Source organism: Myodes glareolus, chromosome 24, assembly GCF_982192425.1.
Source record: "Myodes glareolus chromosome 24, mMyoGla1.1, whole genome shotgun sequence".
NCBI lineage: Eukaryota > Metazoa > Chordata > Mammalia > Rodentia > Cricetidae > Myodes > Myodes glareolus.
In genome coordinates this window covers 38,594,818-38,616,455 of record NC_142049.1, presented here as the reverse complement: position 1 = coordinate 38,616,455, position 21,638 = coordinate 38,594,818, and the positions used below count along the sequence as shown (strand labels likewise).

Here is a 21,638-nt window from a genome sequence, read left to right as displayed (position 1 = left end):
ATAATTCTCGATTTTTCCTAACTACTTTTTGTCTGTTTCGTCAGCTGAAACTTATCCTACTTAGAAAATATGCAGTCAGAATATTTCTTAAATAAATCAAAATGACAAATATTCACACAATATAAAGGAATATTCTGTACCCTGTTCTTGATTAGTAGGTACCCACTTCCTTAATACTCCATTTTATTTATATGCTGATGTACACATAAATTTCAATTTTTGCTATCTACTTGAGAAATTTTATGATTAAATTTTTTCATAATAGTTTTGGTATGTATTATTTTATATGTATTTTTAGTGTAAAATATTTATTTTTATTCCTTACATATTTCACTTTCTCAGTAGTGATTTTATCCTGAATGCTCATGTCTACAAACTGAAGAACAATCAAATGAACTTGGAATTTAAACCTGCCCAGTTGATACATAATATCTTACCACAGACTGGGCTGTGATCTACATTTGCCTTAAAATATGGGATTAATGAACAGGCCCAATTTTTAGTCAGGCTGCCCCTCCCACTCTGTAACATGAAGTAAGCCTAAAAAACTCTAATTAACCCAATTAAAATATGGGGTACTGAACTGAACAGAGAATTCACAACAAATGAACTTCGAATGGCCAAAAGGCACTTAAGGTCATGCTCAACCTCCTTAGCGATCAGGGAAATGCAAATCAAAACAACTTTGAGATATCATCTTACACGTGTCAGAATAACCAAACTCAAAAACACCAATGATAGCCTATGCTGGAGAGGATGTGGAATGAGGGGAACACTCATCCATTGTTGGTGGGAATGCAAACTTTTGCAGCCACTGTGGAAATCAGTGTGGCAGTTTCTCAGGAAACAGGGAGTCAACCTCCCTCAGGACCCAGCAATTCCACTCTTGGGAATATACGCAAAAGGTGCCCTAACATACTACAAAAGCATTTGTTCAACTATGTTCATAGCAGCACTATTTGTAATAGCCAGAACCTGGAAACAACTTAGGTGCCCCTCAATAGAAGAATGGTTAAGAAAGGTGTGGAACATATACACATTAGAGTTTTACTCAGCGGCAAAAAACAATGACATCTTGAATTTTGCATGCAAATGGATGGAAATAGAAAACGCTTTACTGAGTGAGGTAAGCCAGACCCAAAAAGAGGAATATGGTATGTATTCACTCATAAGTGGATTCTAACCATAATTAAATGTCTTTGAGCCTATTATTCGTGATCCTAGAGAAGCTAAATAAGAAGGTGAACCTGATGAAAATCATGTAGCTATCCTCCTGGAGATTGGAAATAGACAAGAGTCCCAGGTAACCTCGGGTGCATGGGGGGGTGGGAGGGGTGTTGGAAGGAGAGAGGGTTAGAGAGAAGGGAGTAGGGGAGGAATGGGGAAAACTCCATGGACTAGGATGGGGGGGAGAGGAAGGATGTATATGGGAGCAGGGAAGAATATATTTCAACTAAGGGAGTCATTTTAGGGTTTACAGGAGACTTGATTATAAATGGGATCCCAGGTCCAAGGAGAGATCCCCAGAGTGTTCTATGGACAGAGGAGAGGGTGCCTGAAATGGCCTTGGCCCATAACCATACTGATGAAGATTTTGCTTATCACCATAGAACCTTCATCTGGCAATAGATGAGATAGAGACAGAGACCCACATAGTAACACTGGACTTAACTCCCTAGGTCAAAACGAGAAGCAGAAGGAAAGAGAATGTGAGCAAAGAAGGCAAGAACAGAGGGAACCTTCATCCGAAGATGGATGGCGATACAGATGGAGACCCACATTGAAGCACCGGACTAAGCCCCCCAATGTCCAAATGAGGAGCAGAACGAGGAAGAAAATGAAAAAGAAAATCAGGACTGCGAGGGATGCGATCACCCACTGATACAAGGGGACGGATCTAGTGAGAGTTTACCAAGGCCAGTTGGACTGGGTTTGAACGAGGACGTGATCCAACCAGATTCTCTGAATATGGCCAGATTCTCTGAATGTGGCTGGCCTGGGGTCTTTCTGAATAGCCATTGACAATGACACTGGGACTTGTTTCTTCTGCATATACTGGATTTTGGGGATCCAGTCTGTCTGGACACTCACCTTCCTGGACCTGGAGGGAGGGGGGAGGAACTTGAACTTCCCACAGACAGGAGACCCTGACTGCTCTTAGGGATGGAGAAGGAGGAGGAGAGGGAGTGGGGGGAGTGGGAGGGTGTTGGGAGGAGGGGCGGAAATGGAAACTTTTATAATTTAATAAAATTACTTTCTTAAAAAAAAGAAAAAGAAAATAATACAATTTCTAAGAGTTAAACCACTGTGACTTTGTTTCCAAGGAAATAAAGAAAATGCAAAAAGAAATATTTCTAGTAAAAAGAAATATTTCAGTACTCATAATTTCTATCAATGACTTACAATTATTTAAAGCCAAATCACATTTAAATAGCACTAAGTTATATGTAAATGTAATTTTTTGCTTGTTTATATATGACTTACCAGATACCTTAAAAAGACACATCTCTAACACAGACAATATCCTTATTATTTCATTTTATTTCATTTGAACGTATCATAGTTGCATTTGTATTCTATTTTTTTGTTCATACTATATCTAGATTTTGCTAGATAGTCTTCCAGAGAATGGGTTCCCTAAAATCAGGACAAGCAGGATGAATCAATCCTGGTCACACTGCCCCTATATCCAAAGTCTTCCCCAATCATACAAATCTCCCTCACAATCAGAGTGCCTAGCTTGTTAGTATGCTAGTTCCCACATTGTAAGTTCAGAGTTTCTAGGCTACCATTAGCTCAGGTAAGCTGTTTTAAAGGGTTTTCCCATCATGACCTTGATCTCTTGCATGTATTATTCCTACTCCCATTCTTCAACTGGACATTAGGAAATCAGCCATGTGATCAACTGTGGATCTCTGCATCTATTTCCATAATTTACTGGATTTAGGTTCTATGATGACATTTAAGATAGTAATCATTCTTACAACAAAACAAGACCGTTCAAGTACCCTTTCCACTATTACATAGAGTATTAATTGTGGTCATCCTTGTGAATTTTTCCAATTCTAAAGTTTAGCTATTTCCATAATATTTCTGTCAATGAATAGAACTTTTTCTTTGCTTTTGTCTCTTTCCATCCCCTATCTTGACAATCCTGTTACTTCCAGTTCTTTCCACTCCATTTCTATCTTTGTCCTTGCTATCTGCATTCCCTTTTCACCATACCCATATTTTCCCATTTTGCATCATATTTGTCTCTTTGCTCTTCCCAATGAAATCATTTTATGTTTATGCTCACCTTATTACTTAGATTCTCTGTTTCTGGTGTATAGGTACTCTATCCTATGCTTTATAATAATTGTTCACCTATGCTTTGGTTCAAACCATCCTCATGATTCTGGTCTGAGTTACCTCACTTCAGATGGATTTTTATAGAATCATACATTTGCCTGGAAATTTATTTTTAATGTGGAGTTGTTCTCCATAGTGTAAATGTGCCCACTTTTTAAAAATCTATTTATGGTCAATGGGCATGGATTTTCTTCCATGTTGTTCTTATTACATTAAATGCTTAAGGATTGTAGAGGAAGAACACAGACATTTGCACATTTCTGGACATTATTATATACAATTAAGAAAAGATAATTTGACATTGGTGTTTACAGAGGAACATATTATATTTGGTGAGTAAGAATAATACAATGATCTTTAGAGTGGTCAACTCTGTGGTCTGTGATTTATACTCATCTTAATTTTTTTGCCTTCATGGTTCCATTGAAAGCTGAGACAGTCAGGTAGCAGTCTCCATCAGGAATATGCTCATTTGGAAATTTGTAAACCTGCAATTCATTTTTAGAATACTGATTTTCTAATACAGCCATGCTGGTATTATACAATTTCAAGACATTAGAGAAGTGTGGTATAAGAAAGTTTTCTGAGTATTCATGGCCCGTTAGCATAGAATGACACATTTCAATCTCAGGAGGAAACCTATCTCAATAATGTAAGTTTAAATAAATATCTGCATCAAACCACTATTTGATTTATATGTAAGCTCTTTTTCTCTGATATATTTCAAACAACCAGAACTAAATGCATAATTCTTGTAGTATATCCAGTACTCAAAAGTTATGCATAGAGGAAAGACAATGAAACAAAACCCGCATTAGAGCAGCTATTTGTAGTATTGAGCTAATTGAGTAGGAAATTTAGAATTATTATCAGCATAGCTTGCCATGTAGGGAAATCATGTACCAATAGATGGTTTCTTATCAATGGTCCTACAACTTCCTTAAATATATTTTGTATACATTAAAGAAAGAAAAAATTGTTTAGATTTAATAGTGATGATGAAATTTTGAGAGAAATTCTAATATTTGAAATCTATTGGATGTTTAAAACCAATACATATAAAATTGTATTAAGGCAATATTTTATATATATTAATTACATATGATAAGAAAAACTCTGAAAGTTGCTTCTTGCAAATGTGGGGGTGAAACTATCTATATAAGGACTTTAAACAGTCAAACATAAATGTTAAGAATATAAATATATTTAAATTTCTTCCCGTGAATGCTTTAACTTGAATTCATTTTTTTATCACTAAGACACAGTGGAATACCTTTTTACAGCCGGTCTATTTACAATGGGACGTGAAATCAACATTTCTTCCTACAATCCATCCATCTCCTTATACAACATTCTAATAAATTTAGATCTAATATACATTGTAATTTAACTACATGAATCATTATAATCATATATTATACTTAGACATAATAAATATTACGTGTACTATGTATAACATTATTAATTGTAATTCAATCACATAAACAGACATAAAAACAGACAAAAACAGATCAGAAAGAATCAGAAGCAAGATGAACTTGACAGCACAAAGTCACACACAAAAAAACCCCAAAAATGTAAGTGGAGGCTTTCATGTATACAGCTAGAATCTAGGCAAAAGCAGCTGCATTGTTTCTTATTTGCAAACTCTTACATCTTGATTTAACCCATTTCTACTAATATGTGCATTTTGAGGTCATAGCCTACCAGCAAAGTTTCAGCATGTCAGTCTAAAGTGGGGGCTCCATGACTTCTTTTAAACTCCTCCATTTTCAATAATTTAGTTTAGTTTTCCTCCCCTAGTTCTGTTCCCCTATAGCTCTGCTATATACCCAAGACTGTTCCTTTATTAAACATTGTTAATAACAGCATACAGAGGGGAATCCCATATCAATCAAAATTTCCAGAATGATATATTACTTAAGTAAACAGGAAGTACACTGTAAGCAAATTTTAAAACTCCAGAATTGACAAAGACATCTCATTTCCCATATAATCACCCAAAGTTTTTTTGGTATGGTTGCAGCATCCATCTTTCGACTACAGGCCCATATTATTTGTCGGAATTTTCCACAAACAGGAAACAAAAAAATAGATACTTTTACCTATATGGCATCTTGTCAGTAATTTTATGTATGCCCTACAAAATGTATTGTAGACTGTTTTATGAAACAGGAACCCCAAAGGACTCTCTCACCATTTGTAGGGAGCTTTAGCCATCATTTTCTCAATGAGTCCTTCAAGTTCAATTCAGGCAAACAGTTCAGGCAGGCACAGGTTTTTTTTTTTTTTTTTTTTTTTTTTTTTGAAATGGCTAACCAACTCCATATAGAGTCTCTTTGGTGACCATTTTTTTTGTAGTAGACTGGTGCTGCCATGTGTATATGTGTCTCATTGTCATGAAAAATCCTGGCTGATGAAAACAATTTTAAATGACATATTATGTAGTCTTTAAAAGGTTTGAAGAATACCTATCCATCTGAAATAGATCTCTGTACATCTTGAAAAGCTAACTAACATGACTACAAGCTTGACTATTTTAGATTATTGTCAATTAACCAATATTTTTTTTTACAAAAATGAATTAGTGACCCCTACAACAAATTATAATGTAAAAACTGGCAGACATGCAGTGTTGAAGAGATAAAGGAATGGACAAGAACAGGGAGTGGTAAAATTGAATTACTAGAAAGCAAGGGTGGCAAGACTTTAATGGAGTGTCAGTCGTCACAGGAAAATTATTGAAAGGAAGAAAAGCTTTGTTTTAATGCCTTTGTGATCAGATTTAAAGATGGCTAGGAAATTCATAAAAAGCATCCACCATTAAATAATCTAAAGGAAGACAAGTTTATACTTTGTGTAGTCAAAGATCCAGTACTAGGCTGTTAAATTTTAACTAGCTCAGCCTAGGTATAAATTTGTTCCTATTGTATTGTATGAAAAAACGAAGAGATGAAGAACTAAATTGTATTATTAGGACCTATGTAGACAACAAGTAGGTATTCAAGAATTAGAGGCCTACAGTCACCCATAGTGTGCATGAAGTGTCTAAAAGCTAGATAAAGTAGGAGTACATTTACAGCTCATCTGGATACATAGGTTTATTGCATAGCTGTAGACATTCTCAAAGAAAAACTCTGTACTAAGATAAAATTATTTCTAAGATTTACAAAAGTCAAACTTTAAATACAAAATACAGGTAAGCAAAAAGATCTAGCCCAATAAGTAATGTGAGTGTCCCATCTGTATACTGTGAATACCATTACTGAATAAAGAGACTGCTTTTGACCTATAGAAGGGCAGAACTTGAGTAGGCCTGGAAAACTAAATTGAATGCTAGGAGAAACGAGGTAGCATCACAGAAAAGTCTTGGCTCCCAGCTGGAACCACATGGAAAATTTCCCAGAAAGCCACAGTCCCATGGCAATGCACAGATTAATGGAGATTGGATAATTATATGTAAGAGTTAGTCAATAAGAAGCTAGAGTTAATGAGATGAGCAGTGATTTAAATAAAACAGTTTCTGTGTGATTATTTCAGGTCTAAGAAGCTTGCAACCAAAAAAATGGCCTTCTTTACAACAAATTGGTGCACCTGTGGCCAACTATTATCCACTTAAAATCTGAGAGCGTGTGGAAAAGGATTCTAGACATAAAAGAACAGAGGTAATCAGGGCTTCTTATTAGCCTGTCTTTTGTAGGTGGCTTGCAACAGCTCCTTTCAGAGAAGTTTTCCTGATACAGCAATAGCAGTTGGAAAGCCACACAATTTTGAAATCCAGGCATCCTGGGAAATGTCTATAGTGACATTTGGCTCTATCAAGAGACCAAGCATTTAAGTGGGTTTTATAAGCACTATGTGACAAACTGCTTAATGGCTTGACATAGACTCACTGCATACTTGAAGTTGCGGTAATGTGCACAACTTGTAGAAGAGTAGGGCATCCAGTGAATACTTTTATCTGTCTCAAAATTATTATTCATTGTTCTTATGTATCTCACTATAAAATTGAGTATGATCCAAGACTTCCTTTCCATGGTACAAAGACCATACAAAGTAAATTCTTCTACACATCTCCAAACAGGTAGTAACCACTCACTAGGTAAAATACTCTTTTGTCTAGGCACAATGTTCTGTAATAACACATTAGGTCCTAGCATCCTCGCTTATACACTTGAAGCAGCAAGAGTAGGTCTGAACTCTCTAACCTTTAGACATGTTGAAAAGGATTCAGATAAGCACATGCGAATTCATGACTTCCAAGATATAGAACAAAATGCTTAATCCTTGTGGTATATCAAAAATTCAGAAATCCCAGCATGCCTAATGGCAGGACTAATGATGCCTGATCCATATCAGAGTGAGATCACTGAGAACGAACATTAGATGTTTTTTCAAGGATGTTTAGCAAAATTGGCTACTAATGTTCCAGTAGGTGGATTCATACTGAATGACATACAACTTGCTTAAATGAACTGAGTTGTCATTAAAGGGTTAAAAGTATACAATCTTCGAATGTAGTAGTGATTTTGGAAATTGGGCAGTAGTTTTAAAATTGGGATGTGATGGATTTTTTCCAAAATTATTGTATATTAATATAGAAGGAATTTTCAATGGTCCAAAGAGATTCCAAAATGCCAATTGAGCAGGAATTATATGAGCAAGGGAGATTGAAGATCTTGAGAAGCTTCAACCAAGAAGCCTCTCAAGACAGAACCAAGCTCTTGGGAAATCATGAACTCTATGTAAACTGCTATGAAGCCTGTATTTCACGGATCTAGCATAACTTTGTGGGAGATAGATGTGTAGCTTGGTCAACTTAAGGGATTGGGAGGGACAACAGGAATTATTTCTGGTACAAGATGTAATTTTGGGGGGATAATTTCATAACTTTGGATGTCTAACTCATCTTGATAGGGTAGGGTTTGAACTGCATCAGCTTAATATGCCAAGTTAAGTTGCCCCCCCCCAGCCTATCCTTTGGTTGAAATTTGTGAGGATGTACTGTGGGGAGGGAAGCATGTGGAAGAAGGATCTGTGGCAGAACTTTTTAAAGTGTGCAAAATGAATGAAAAGTAAATAAAAATAATGCAATTGCATAAATCCCATCTTATCAGTGATCCATTAATATTATCTCATTTAAATTAATAACCAACATTTAAAAAAAGACCAGCAGAGACATTGACACATGCATATTTATAAACACACAGCAGCCTATCTATAGTCTTTTTTGTCTGAATATTCTTTACTAAAAAATGTATTGTTCTTTTATTAGATGACACAAATGTTTAACTACAATATTTGTTGCATTTGTAGTTAGCTCCTCACCTTTGGGTCCTCAGAGACTAGCTTCATGGTTGAGGTCTCAGGGAGCCATGATTATCACTGAACCTCTGGGACATTATTGGGTACATTCTTACACTGAGTAGCATATAGCCCATTGTTAATAAACCTTGTAAAGTATTTGGACGGAGGACAACTTAATGGAGTTATGCTCTTGGTAGTCACCTGCACCCAGCTCATAAAACATCTCTTAAAGAGCCATTCCACTGTTTCACACTAGCATTGATCATAGCTGAACAAAGACACTATTCAGAATCCACATTTAATTCAATTTTTTGATTGCTTAGAATCTTTTAGTTATATATTTTACTTTGTCTTATACTAATTAGTTCACTACATCAGAATATCATTAGTAGGCCGAGTTTTGTTTCCCACTAGACAGTTCCTGAGTAACCACAGAGAAAATTATGATTTATTCTAAACACTCAGAAATAGTTCAGTTTATTATTAAATAAGTAAATATTTAAATTAATTCTACTTCTTATATGTGCTCTGCCAGGTGGACTACATCCACTTTCCACAACTTCTCATGATACTGATAATTCTCCATTTTCCTAACTACTTTTTGTCTGTTTCTTCAGCCAAAACTTATCCTACTTAAAAGTTATTCTGTCAGATTATTTCTTAAATCAATCAAAATGACAAGTATTCACACAAGATAAAGGAATATTCTGTACCCTGTTCTTGATCAGTATGTACTCACTCCCTACTTATTACATTTTATTTATTTTCTGATGTAGAAATAAAATGCCCTTTTTGCTATCTTCTTGGGAAATTTTATGATTACATTTATTCATAATAGTGTTGGTATGTATTATTTTATATGTATTTTTCTTAGAAAATATTTATGTTTATTCCTTACATTTCTCACTTACTCAGCAGTGATTTCATCCTCAATGCTCATGTCTACAAACTGAAGAGCAACCATATAAACATGGATTTTAAACCTGCCCAGCTGATGCCTAATATCTTACCACAGACTGGGCTGTGATCTACACTTGCCTTAAAATATGGGATTAGTAAACAGGCCCATTTTTTGCTCAGGCTGCCCCTCCTACCCTGTGATATGAAGTAAGTATATAAAACAAATAATACAATTTCAAAGAGTAAAACCACTGTGACTTTAATTGTTTCCAAGGAGATAAAGAAAAACTAGTAAAAGAAATATTCCAGTACTTATAATTTCTGTCTATGACTTGCAATTATTCAAAAGCCAAATCACATTAAAGTAACACTAAGTTAAATGTAAATGTAATTTTTTGCTTGTTTATATATGATTTAAATGATACCTTTAAAAGACACATCACTAACACAGGCAATTTCATTATTAATTCATTTTATTTCTTTTGAACATATCATAATTGCATTTCTATTTTATATATTTTGTACACACTATATCTAGACTTTGCTAGACAGTCTTCCAGAGAATGGGTTCCCTAAAATCAGAACATGAAGGATGAATTAATCCCGGTCCCACTGACCCTGTAATCAAAGTCTGTCCCAATCATACAAATCTCCCTCACATTCAGAGTGCCTAGTTTGTTAGTATGCTAGTTCCCTCATTGTCAGGTCAGAGTTTCTAGGCTACCATTAGCTCAGTTAAGCTGTTTCAGTGGGTTTTCCCATCATGACCTTGATCTCTTCCATGTATTATTCCTACTCCCATTCTTCAACTGGACTTTAGGAACTCAGCCATGTGATCAACTGTGGATCTCTGCATCTGTTTCCATAATTTACTGGATTTAGGTTCCATGATGACATTTATGATAATAATCAATCTGACAACAAAGGGCTGTTCAAGTACCCTTTCCACTATTACATAGGGTCTTAGTTGTGGTCATCCTTGTGAATTCCTCCAATTCTAAAGTTTAGCTATTCCTATAATATTTCTTTCATTGAATAAAACTTTTTCTTTACTCTCTGTCTTGTTCCATCCCCTATCTTGACAATTCTGTTACTTCCAGTTCTTTCCACTCCATTTCTATCTTTCTCCTTACAATCTGCATTCCTTTTCCACCATACCCATACTTTCCCATTTTTTCATCATATTTGTCTTTTTGTCTCTTCCCAGGGTTATCATTTTTTTTAAATTTATGTTCACCTTATTACTTAGATACTTTGTGGACCTTGGCTAAATGTTCTCTATCCTATGCTTTATAATAATTGTTCACCTATGCTTTAGTTCAAACCATCTTCATGTTTCTAGTCTGTGTTACCTCATTTCAGAGCCCACATTTTTTTTTATCTAATTGTGGTCAATGGGCATGGATTTCCTTCCATGTTATTCAGATTACATTAAACGCTTAAGGATTATAGAGGAAGAACACAGACATCTGCGCATTCCTGCACATTATTATCTACAATTATGAAAAGATAATTTAACATTGCTTTTTACAGAGGACCATATCAAATTGGTGAGTAAGAATAATACAATGATCTTTAGAGTGGTCAACTCTGTGGTCTGTGATTTATACTTATCTTATTTTTTAAGCCTTCATGGTTACATTGAAAGTTGAGACATTCAGGTAGCAGTCTCAGTCAGGAATATGCTCATTTAGAAATTTGTAAACCTGCAATCCATTTTTATAATACTGATTTTCTAATGCAGCCATGCTGGTATTATACAATTTCAGGATATTCGAGAAGTGTGGTATCAGAAAGTTTTCTGAGTATTCATAGCCAGTTAGGGTAGAATAGCACATTTCAATCTCAGGAGGAAACCTATCTCAATTGCGTAAGTTTAAATAAATATCTGCATCAAACCTCTATTTGATTAATATGTTAGCACTTTTTCCTCAATCAATTTCAAAGAACTGGAACTAAATGCATAATTCTTGTAGCATATTCAGTACTCAAAAGCACAATACGAATAGAGGAAAGACAATGAGGCCAAACCATTATTAGTGCAGCTATTTGTAGTATTGAGATAATTGAGTAAGAAATTTAGAATTATTATCAGCATAGCTTGCCATGTAGGGAAATCACATACCAAGAGATAGTTTCTAATCAATTGTCCTACAACTTCCTTAAATATTTTGAATACATTAAAGAAAGAAAAATTTATTTAGATAATAGTGATGATGACATTTTGAGAGAAATTCTAGTATCTGGAATCTACTGGATGTTTAAACAAATACTTATAAAATTATATTAAGGGAATATTTTATATATATTAATTACATATGATTAGAAACACTATGAAAGTTGCTTCTTGCAAAAGTGGGAGTGAAAAATATATAAGGACTTTATACAGTCAAACATAAATGTTAAGAATATAAATATATTTAAATTTCTTCCCATAAATGAATTAATTTGAATTTATTTTTTTATCATTAAAACACAGTAGCATATATTATTACAGTTGGGCCTATTTATAACAGGACATGAAATCAACGTTTCTTCCTACAATCCATTCATCTCTTTATACAACATTTTTATGAAATTAGATATATTATGTATTGTAATTTAACTACATGGATCATTGTAATTATATATTATACATGTATTATATATAACATAATTAATTATAATTCAATTGCCCAAATAAATACACATAAAAACAGACAAAAACAGATCACAAAGAATCATAAGCCAGATACACTTGACAGCGCAAAGTCACAATAAAAAAACCGAAGATAAAAATGGAGGTTTTCGTGTATACAGCTAGAATCTAGTCAAAAGCAGCTGCATTGTTGCTGTGGCAACCAGTCATAATGAGCCAGGTTTGTCTGTTGTTAACTGGAGACAAATGAAAGGGTAAATTACATTTCATCCTGTGTTCCCCTTTAAATGGCTCTGCTACTTTTTACAACACATAGGGAGGAGGGAGACACAGATGAATCATCAGCTCAGGATGAGATCATCATGGTAAATGCAGTTCTGTGCTTACTGGTCCTTGGTCTGAGATCTCTCTTCTTATTGGTTCGTAGATGACATAAAAAGGTCTGCATTGAGGGATTTTGCCAGTCAGGCTCCTGGCTAAAGTCCAGCTAAAAGATTGGCGATAAACAAACTCAGAGATCAAAATCTGTTGCGGAGACCTGCAGGAGACAAAGGAAATAGATACCAAGTAAAAGCAAAATTTTCTGAGATTTCCCCATGCTTCTGCTAAGAGTCACCTGTTCCTGTTTGCAGTGCAGGAAATGTGCTTCAGTCTATGTAGCCACTGCTTTAGCCTTAATATCTGTGATTTCTTGATAAGTCTTTGGTTATGCATTTTTTGTAATCAAATTTTACTTTGGGAGTGAATACCTGACAGAAACCGGGAATGTACTGATCTTATGCACCATTTGAGGACTCACTATAATAAATGATTGTTACAGAATAGCTTCAGGCATCTCTGATTATGAAAATTTCAAGTGGCAGATTCCACAATTAGTGTGTTTAGGGAACTTGACATGGCATTTCTTAGTGTGACAGTAGTAAGCTGCAATTGGCAGTGAAGAATAATAATTAGCCCTCCACAGGCAGAAATGTTGGATTTCAGGAAGATAGGCAGGATATAGACCCAAGAAGTGGGATATATGATTGATTCCTGATCGATACCTGATCACAGTGGTTTCCTCTTTGATAATTGGACTCTGTTTTGTGGTAAACTGAATTTTTTTCCTGTCATCCACTTTCATATTCATTTTTTCTCCCTGACAGTATTGTAAATATTATAGTTTCTCATTTATTATATCATGTCACGGCATTAGGATACAAGCCATCAGCTTCTGCCAACAGATCTATTCTTTATGATACGCTGTCTTCAGATAAGATATCCATTTCTTCGGGATATAAATTGAATCTTCACATGTCATGAAGTATTTTTAAGTCCAAGAATAATGGTAAGTATTATGTATTAATAAAGTATAATTAGAAAAACGCACTGAAAATTTTTAGCTCTTTAAACAAAAGTGCACGAGTATTATTGGTGTAAAATGATGTTATTTTTGCATATAAAGCTAATGGTTAACACTCCCTGGCTTATTAACCAACCTGCTAACTCTCAACGCTACAATGCTGTTGCTTTCTCATGAAAAAATCTTTTGTCAGAATATTTTATCTTTTCTTTTTATGGTCATATTTCAAATTTTGGAATTTTCCATACAAAGTTATTTTTGTATTCCCCCATTTTTTTCTAAGTTTTATTGTTGTTTGATTATTTTAAAATCAAGCACTCCAAAACAAAGACACAAATCTCTTCTGAAACGTAAGTGTTGATGATGAAAAGCTCTATGCTAAACCCCAGGGTGAAGAAACTCCTATGATGTATGACATTTCTTATGCTGATATGGTGGACAGTGGGCATGTGATGTCTAAGCAGATGCCTGATTCCAGGATGCTTGCTTCTTTAAAGGAGAGTCAAGTTCTAACAAAGATCAGCTATATCTAAGAAAGAGAGCATGTTGCAAATTGTAGTGCAGGAGGTGAAGACTTTGAAATTAGTGAATTATCTGCAGATTGAGGAACATACATCCATATCCAAAGATGTGTGGATAAATTTGGGCAGAAATGCTTTTCACGAACCAAAAATACCTCTAGCCCTGTTAAGCTAATGGGACCTTAACTAGGTTACAAAGAATAATATTCACACGATATGGGACAGAACTCTCAAGGATGCCAGAACAGTATGACATATCCCTCTATAATAAGGTCAACAACTCCCTCTGTATTTAGGTAGTGTTTGGTTATCCACTATGGGGAGCAGGTTACAGAGCAGCAGCCCAACAGCATGGACAGACCATTCTCCCTTCTCAGGAGTGACACATGCTCCTACAGTCCCAATCCACATAGCCTTGGTGAGCTCCCATTCGATCAGTCCCACAGCAAACCTCGCGATCCTGAGTTCCTTGCTCATATTCTCCCTCCTTCTGCTCTTCATCTGGACCTTGGGAGCTCAGTCTAGTGCTCCAATATCGGTCTCTGTCTCTATCTCCATCCATCGTCAGATCAAGGTTCTTTGGTGACATGCAAGATATTAATCAGTGAGGCTATAGGATAAGGCCAGTTCAGGCACCCTCTCCTTTACTGCCCAAGGACCATGCTGAGGACATCCCCATGGAGACCTGGAAACTCCTCTGGAGCCAAGTCTGTTGCCAACCCTAAACTGGCTCCCTTAATTAAGATATCTTCTTTCCTGTTCCCATATCCACCATTCCTCCATCTCAACCATTCCCATCCCCCTAGCTCTCCCCAATCCTCCCCTTCTTTCTTCTCATCCCCCATTCTCCCCACCCCACGCCCATTCCCATGCTTCCAACTTAAACAAATGTAGAACTATAAACAATAAGAACAGATATGAAGTATAAAAATTACAGTTACCAGAGAAACCCTGTCTTGAAAAACCAAAAAAAAATAGCTTTATACCTATCATAAACAATATCAAGAAAGAAAAGTATCCTAAATATTTCAATAAATATTCTATCCTAAGGGGTCTAAGATTTATATTAGTAATGGCTGGGCCAAGTCATGAGAGGAATGGCACTATGACTGTATAGTATTCAACACCATTGAAAACTTGAGAGGAAAATAATATTACTTTTGGAAACATGATGGACAAAGAAGAAACTTTCAAATGTGCAATAAATGACAGAAGCAACTGGCTATGTAGACAATCACCCAAAATCTCATTTTCAACAGTCGAGCAAATAGCATTTTCTATGACTTAGAGTCACTAACAGAGCACTTTCAGAGGCAGGAAAAGTTTTAAATTCATCTTACCCTGTCTTGGCAAAGTTTGGCAATCCCTTGTCTTTGATAAGGCTTGTCCAGTTCAGACATCATGCATTGTTTCAGATTCAAGACATGGGGAGTTCTTTACCCAAAGACCAGTTTTGCTAAGCTCCAAGTGGATATCTTCAGTGCCCCACTGCTCTGGGGAATAGACTGGTGCTGTCTGGGATCGTGTTGTATAGGTTTCCTACTCTGCGTTTTATTCGGTGTTCACCTATGATTGGGTACATACAATCCTCATTATTCTGGTCTGTGTTAAGTCACTCAGGATGGTATTTTCTAGTTTCATTATGTGTCTGCAAATTTCAAAGTGTCATTATCTTTACCACTAAGGAGTACACAATTGGTCAAACATACCCACAATTTTGTATCCAATTATGTTCGATGGGCATGGATTCACCTCCATGCTGTTCTAACTGTACTATATGCATTAGGATGATAGTGGAACCCAGACATTTGCCAATTTTTTAACAATATCATCTGCAATTCAGAAAAGATAAATTAATATTGGTATTTAGAGAACCAAATAAGTTTGGTGAGTAAACTGAATACCATGATCTTTAGAGTAGTAAACAATGTAGTCTGTGAGTTATAGTCTTTATCTTATTTTATTGCTTTTATGGTTATATTGTAACCTCAGACAATCAGCAACATGCTCACTTGGAAATTGAGAAACCTAGAAGACAATTTCACAATACTCATTTTCTTTTTTTTTCCTTATTTATTTATGTAAAGAATTTCCACTTCCTCCCCTCCTCTCAACACCCTCCTGCTCCCCCCACTCCCTCTCCTTCTCCCTCACCATTCCCAAGAGCAATCAGTATTTCCTGCCCTGTGGGAAATCCAAGTTCCTCCCCGCTCCCTTCAGGTCCAGGAAGGTGAGCTTCCAAACAGAACAGGATCCCAAAAAACCAGTCCATGCTGACAAAACCAGACCCAGTGCCATTGTCAATGGCTTCTCAGTCAGCTACCATGTCAGCCACATTCAGAGAATCCCGTTTGATCACATGCTCGTTCAGTCCCAGTCCAGCTGGCCTTGGTAAGCTCTCATTCTATCAGTCCCCTTGTATCAGTGGGTGAACGCACCCTTCTTTGTCCTGACTTCCTTTTTCATGTTCACCTTCCTTTTAATCTTCATTTGGACCTTGGGGGCTCAGTACAGTGCTCCAATGTGGGTCTCTGTCTCTATCTCTATCCATCTTCGGATGAAGGTTCCCTCTGGTTCTGCTTTCCTTGCTCACGATCTCCCTCCCTCTTCTTCTCATTTGGACCTAGGGAGTTAAGTCCAGTGTTCCAATATGTGTCTCTGTCTCTATCTCCATCCATTGCCATATGAAGGTTCTGTGGTGACATGCAAAATATTCATCAATTTGGTTATGGCCCAAGGCCAGTTCAGGCACCCTCTCCTCTGCTGCCAAGGGTACAATCTGGGGACCTCTCCTTGGGTCTGGGAACCCCTCCAGAATCAAGTCTCTTGCAAATCCTAAAACGGCTCCTTTAGTTGAGATATAAATTTCCCTGCTCCCATAACCATCCTTCCTTCCTTCCCCCTCCCATTCCCCCAAGCCATCCCCAATCCTCCCCCTCTCCTCTCTCACTAACCATCTCCCCTTACTTCCACCCCTCACCCCCAATACTCATTTTCTAAAGCAAGCATGCTGGTATTATACAATTTCAGAATATTAGAGAAGTGTAGAAAGTGAAAGTTCTCAGAGTATTCATGCCCAGCTAGGCTAAAATGTCACATTACATTCAAAGTAGAAATCCAATCTCATATATTCTAGTTCCAATAAACATCGACATGAAACCAATATTTGATTTATATAAAAGAACATTTGACTCAGTGAAATTTCAAAAGCTTAAACTAAACACATTGTTTTTGTACTTTTTCCAGTGCTCAAATATCCTAGTATGCCTAATGGCAGGATAAATGAAGCTTAACCTTATTAGAGGGGCTATTTAATGTATTTAAATAATTGAAAAGGAAAGTTACAATTATTTTCAGAGTGTCTTGCCATGAAATGTGCTATGTAACAATAGTAGGCTTAAAATTGGTGGACACACAACTTCCTTAAATAAAGTCTCTTTCATTAAAGATTTATATATATATATGCATATATATACATAGATTAGTTTTAATAGTGATTATGATATTTAGAAAGAACCCTAAATATTTGGAATCTACTTGTTTTTTTAAGTAAATCATTATAAATTATTATATAGAGGATATTTATGTATATCTACATGTATGAGGTTGACTATGCATAATTATATTTAAACATACATATGCGTGCATGTGTATACTCTCTTATCATAGTTTAGAATTTCATACATAAGTACTCTATTTATATTATTTCATGCTCATTCTTCTTCTTCCTTTAAAAAATATCTATAGTAAAAGTGTCAAATCAATCCTACTACATAATAAAATTATTATAGTTTATTGTGTAATACAATTGTATACATGAGAATTCCTACTGAGTAGATCCATTTGTGATTTTATGTAACCAATTTAGCATTGACATTTCCTAATTTAATGTCCTATTAATATAACTATACAGAAAAAAAGACCCTTTCTCTCTTAGCCTCCATTATTTGTCAGTGGTTTTCCTGCTAACTGTGGTACTTTTAGAGAGATTTCTACCCTTTCTGACATTTTATTAGGGACATTATTACCCTAAGCATTTTTTAATTGTTTCTTTGATTTTATTTAATTTTAAATGGCATTTAAGTTTTCTAAAATTTTGCTCTATAATACCTTAATTTTATCTGTTTTAATTTTTTTTTATTTTTCTATTCAAAAATTTACACTTCCTCCTCTCCTCCCATTCGCCTCCCATTCTCCCACTCACCATCCTCCCTCCCCATCCTTGCTTGAGAAAGGGCAGAAAACCATGCCCTATGGGAAGTCCAAGGTACTATGCCCTACTTCCAGGCTTAGGGAAGCTGTGCATCCATATAGAATAAGGTAACAATAACCCAGAACAAGCAATAAAAACAAGTCCCAGTGCCTTTATCAATGGCTTCTCACTCAGTCCCCTTTGTCAGAGTCCCCTGGGATACCATGCTCATTCAGTCCCAGTTCATCTGAATTTGTTGAGCTCCCATTAGAACAGGCACACTGCCTCAGTTGGTGGAACAACCCCTTGTGGTCCTGACTTCCTTTCTCATCTTCTACCTTCTTCTGCCCTTCAACTGGACCTCGGGAGCTCAGTCCATTGCTCTGATAAAGGTCTCTGTCTCTTAACACCATCCATTGCCAAACAAAGATTCTATGGTGATATTCGAGATAATCATCAGTGTGATAGTGGGGCAAGGACAGTTCAGGCACCCTCTCCTCTGCTTCTGAAGGTCCTTGCTGGGGACATCCCCATGGACGCCTGGGAACCCCCCTAGACTCAAATCTCTTTCAACACTAAAATGGCTACCTTAATGTAGATATCTTCTTCCCTTCTCCTATATCCACCCTTCCTCCATTTCCACCCTCCCACTCCCCCAATTTCTTTCTACTACTTTCCTTCTCCCTTTTCTCTCCCCCTCTCCCCTTCCAGACCTCCACCCCCACCCCTACACCACCCCAATGCTCCCAACTTTTATCTGTTTTAATTTGTTTCTGGAAGTTATAGCCAATCCTTTTTGTGGGTCTATACATAATATATTTAGGGCAGAGTTACAAATTTTATTCCTTCAGAAAAATTGCAGATGAAGTTTCTGATTGTGTTATCACTATCTCGCTAACAATATAGAATTAGATTGTTGCAGTTAGCATATTTTTCTGTCTGTCAATTACATATCTGCATACCTAAAAAATCTAAGAGTAAAAATTTAGACATGTTTATGCATATGACACCAGTAATACCATCTGAAGAGCTAAATTTTTACAAATTATGACATTTGAATTACCTGAAGAAAAGATGCATTTACATTGATATGTTGTAGTCCTGTTAGCTGTGGGTTTGACCTTAACATATTAGGATGATTATAAGTTAATTATAGCTATATAATGGTTTAAGAGATAATCTAAAATAGTCAGGTTTGTAGTCATGTTAGTTAGATTTTCTAGATCCATAGAGATACATTTCAGTTAGATAGGTATTCTTCAAATCTTTCAGAAACCTTTCTGAATATGGCATTTAATATGTTTAAATTCAGAACTATTCATGACAATGGGACAAGTCTTCTTTGGCTTCTCCAAAAGGAAGATGGACATAGAAAAGGCTCCTTATGGACTTGGTTAGCCATTTGGGCAAAAAGCTGCTCTTGCTTGAAGTGCTTTACTAGACATGCAGTACCCATAGAAAAATGACTGCTGAAAATGACTAAAGGTGAGATGATCCTTCAGGGTTCCTGCTTCATGAAAGAGTCTGCTTGACATTTCCAGTTTGCTGAAGAAAGTGACTGAACTGTCTTTGAAAAATCTCCTGCTTTGTGAAAAAGTCTATTGGATACTATGATACTGTGGACTGAAGATGGATAACCCATTGGTACAGAAGAACTTTAGGTAAATTTTTAGGCAGCAAGATGTCTCTGTCAATTCTAGAGTTTTGGAAGTTGCTTACAATTAAAGTCCTGTTTACTTAGGTAATATTATATCCTTCTGAAGTCTTTGATGGAGTTGAAGAACTTATAGTTATAGTTTTCCTTACTTATGATAAAAGGTAAAGTAGATATAAATATTGTAACTACAATTCTTTCTTGATAACTGTTTTATTATATGTAATTTTACTATGTTAAAGCCTTAATTTTTGTTTAAACAGAAAAGGGGAAATGGTGTAGGAGGTCATTCTGTTTATGTATTGCTTTTATTGCTTAATGAATACAGAGACTGGCTTTTTTTAAAATTTAATTTATTTTAATTTTTATTGAAAATAAATTTATTTTTGTACAACATATTCTAAACATAGTTTCGCCTCCCCTATTCCCTCCCCCTAGATTATCCTTAACTCTCAGCCTTTAAAACTCCACAGCCTCTTTCTCTCTTTTAAGAAAACAAATAGGTAATAAAGAAGACAAACAAATAAAAATAAAAAAGAAACAATCTAGCAGAAATAAAAATAGCTTGATAAACAAATACACAGACACAGAGAGACAGACAGACAGACAGACAGACACACACACACACACTCATCTTCTTTTTAAAAGGATCACATTTGCTCAGTGTACACATCGTTGACTCTACTACTTCCTAATCACTCAAATGTTAAATCTACAGCTTTTAGTCCTGGTGTAAAAGTTTATATGACACTTAGTTTACTTATTAATGGTGTAACCAAATGTACCAGCACAATCAAAAACAGCATAGATAAAAGTAAAAAGCCATGACTGATTCACAAACAATGAATTAACAAGCATACTAATGAATTGGTGCATTGGCACTCAAAGAAACACCAGAAAGTCATAGATTTCCTAGAATTTCCTCACTTTCATTATGTCTAGTAATAAACTATTAAATTAAACTAGTCTGTTAAACTCCTTTTTCTCTCATTTTTTAAAACATTAGTCACCCTATCAAAAGATCTTGATAAAGATTATAGAATATAATAAAGAGACAACATTAAAAATAATCTTAGCTTGTTGGTAATGAATTCAATCTAAGGCAGACTAGTTTTTTTATTCTCATCATCTCAAACTGCATCTACGTTGAGTTTGGCTCATCATTCACAACTGATTTACCAATAACATGGGTTTGGAAGCTAACAAAGAAATAAAATCTAAAAGAAAAGTGTGCTAAAAACTGAACATTGCCTAGGAATAAGATGGGTATAATGAATTGTCAAAGCCAGGAAAATGCCAAAGGTTATTGAAGTATCTATTTTAAAGAATTTTCATGGTGATACCTTGTAAGGAAGAATGGGAAGAGACTCTCCCAATCTCCACCATACTAATATCTTTCTGATATGAAGAGCAGTTACTTCTTGTGTTAAATAAGTTGAGCAAATTCCAGTGACAAGTTAAAACTTAAAATCCTGGCTGCCAAGACTCCTGAAATAATCACACAGAATTCTGTATTAATTGCAATGCTGTTTGGCCAATAGCATAAGCATTTTTCTAGCTAGCTGTTATATCTTAAATTAACCCATTTCTATCAATCAGTGTTTCCCCATGTGGATGTGACTTGTTGACAAGTTTTCATCATGTCTGTTTCTTGCAGCAGCTACATGGCTTCTCCTTGACTCCACCTACTCACCCCTCTCTCTTTAGATAGAGATAGATAGATAGATAGACAG

At 35.7% G+C, this 21,638-nt stretch overlaps 1 long non-coding RNA gene across 1 annotated transcript; it reads left to right on the top strand.

Annotated features, from left to right (window-relative positions):
* Positions 1-6,895: 6,895 nt before the first annotated feature.
* On the top strand, positions 6,896-20,301 carry LOC148118175 (uncharacterized). Its single transcript, XR_015736286.1, has 4 exons — positions 6,896-7,016; positions 9,574-9,765; positions 13,392-13,523; positions 19,564-20,301. It is a non-coding gene; the product is annotated as an uncharacterized LOC148118175 (long non-coding RNA).
* Positions 20,302-21,638: the final 1,337 nt, after the last annotated feature.